General features: G+C 43.5%; 1 pseudogene; it reads left to right on the top strand.

The window, feature by feature from the left end:
- Positions 1–431: 431 nt before the first annotated feature.
- On the top strand, positions 432–1,127 carry LOC102406430 (annotated as a pseudogene).
- Positions 1,128–2,345: the final 1,218 nt, after the last annotated feature.

The raw sequence follows: 2,345 nt of genomic DNA, 5'->3' as shown, positions 1-2,345 counted from the left end.
GGTGATGTCCATGTGTAGAGTCTTCTCTTGTGTTGTTGGAAGAGGTTTCTCTTACCTTGGACGAGGGGTATCTCCTCTTGACCCTCCTGCGCCTGCACAGCCCTCACTCCCTGGACGTTGGGTTTCTCCTCTTGAGTAAACAAGCTATGAAATGTGAATTGTAAAATGTGTTTTTGTATAAAAAAGTAGAATATTCCAAAACATAAAATTGGCATATGCTCTTGGTTGAAAATTCAAAATATTGTCGGAAGTGTGCTCGGCGGCCCCGTGGATCTGTCTCTTGCTTCAACAGTGCTTGGACGGAACAGACCCAGGGACGCCCCTTGCTCCAGTCTCCGACCACCCTCCAACCTTTTTTCCAGTCGCAACCTCCGGAGTCAGCCACTCAGCTATCTGCGATCACCAGGACCAGCCACCATTTTTTAACTCCTTATTATTACCAACCAATCATGAGCTCCCAGATTCGTCAGAATTATTCTACCGAGGTGGAGGCTGCCGTCAACCGCCTGGTTAACATGCAGCTGCAGGCCTCCTACACCTACCTCTCTCTGGGCTTCTATTTCGACCACAACGATGTGGCCCTGGAAGGTGTGGGTCACTTTTTTCGCGAATTGGCCAAGGAGAAGCACAAGGGCGTGGAGCATCTCTTGAAACTGCAAAACCAGCATGGCAGCCATGCCCTCTTCCTGGACGTGCAGAAGCATCTCAAGATGAGTGGGGTAAAACCCAGGACGCTATGGAGGCCGCCCTTCTCGTAGAGAAGAACCTGAATCAAGCCCTATTGGATCTGCATGGCCTGGCTTCTGCCCGCGGAGACCCCCACATCTGTGAGTTCCTGGAGAACCACTTCCTAGATGAGGAAGTGAAACTCATCAAGAAGATGGGTGACCACCTGACCAACCTCCGCAGGCTGGCTGGTCCCCAGGCTGGGTTGGGCGAGTATCTCTTCAAAAGGCTCACCCTCAAGCACTACTAGGAGCTTCTGGAGACCAGTGGCCATTGAAGAACCCACCTAACATCAGGGCTGCCTGAAGCACCTCTCTACAGCCACTAGGCAGCTTTTTTAACACCCTGGAGCCCTCTCTCAAGCCTTGGACCATATGGAAACAATAACGCTTTTTGCAGCATAAAAAATATATATATATATTGTCACATAGATAAACAGATTACCCAGAACTTCTTCTTTCAAAGTCAATTACTGTTATCATTTTGAAATTTTTTACAGATATTTTGTTATAAATGAATTAGAATGTAATTCTGATCCCATAGTTACACATTATATAAATTATTAATAAAATATTTTAATATTTATATGATGGCCCACTGTGTTGCTTTGTCATACAAATACATCCATTTACCCAAGGTGGGGCATTTAGGTTGAAATCATATTGATTATATTCTTTGCAGCCAAAGATGGAGAAGCTCTATACAGTCAGCAAAAACAAGACCAAGAGCTGACTGTGGCTCAGATCATGAACTCCTTATTGCCAAATACACACTGAAACTGAAGAAAGTAGGGAAAACCACTAGACCATTCAGATATGACCTAAATAAAATCCCTTATTATTATACAGTGGGAGGAACAAATAGATTTAAGGGATTAGATCTGATAGACAGAGTGCCTGAAGAACTATGGATGGAGGTTCATGACATTGTACAGGAGGCAGTGATCAAGACCATCCCCAAGAAAAAGAAATGCAAAAAGGCAAAATGGTTCTCTGTGGAGGCCATACAAATAGCTGAGAAAAGAAGAGAAGGGAAAGGCAAAGTAGAAAAGAAAAGATACACCCATTTGAATGCAGAGTTCCAAGGAATAGCAAGGAGAGATAAGAAAGCCTTCCTCATTGATCAATGCAAAGAAATAGAGGAAAACAATAGAATGGGAAAGACTAGAGATCTCTTCAAGAAAATCAGAGTTACCAAAGGAACATTTCATGCAAAGATGGGCACAATAAAGGACAGAAATGGTATGGACCTAACAGAAGCAGAAGATATTAAGAAGAGGTGGCAAGAATACACAGAAGAACTAGACAAAAAAGACCTTCATGACCCAGATAACCACAATGGTGGGATCACTTACCTAGAGCCAGACATCCTGGAATGTGAAATCAAGTGGGCCTTAGGAAGCATCACTATAAACAAAGCTAGTGGAAGTGATGGAATTCTAGTTGAGCTCTTTCAAGTCCTAAAAGATGATGCTGTGAGAGTGTTGCAGTCAATATGCCAGCAAATTTGGAAAACTCAGCAGTGGCCACAGGACTGGAAAAGGTCAGTTTTCATTCCAATCCTAAAGAAGGGCAATGCCAAAGAATGTTCAAATTACTGCACAATTACATTCATCTAAC

This window comes from Bubalus bubalis, chromosome 10 (genome assembly GCF_019923935.1).
Source record: "Bubalus bubalis isolate 160015118507 breed Murrah chromosome 10, NDDB_SH_1, whole genome shotgun sequence".
Taxonomy (NCBI): Eukaryota; Metazoa; Chordata; class Mammalia; order Artiodactyla; family Bovidae; genus Bubalus; species Bubalus bubalis.
Note: the sequence above shows the minus strand (reverse complement) of the source record. Positions and strands in the feature narration are given on the sequence as shown.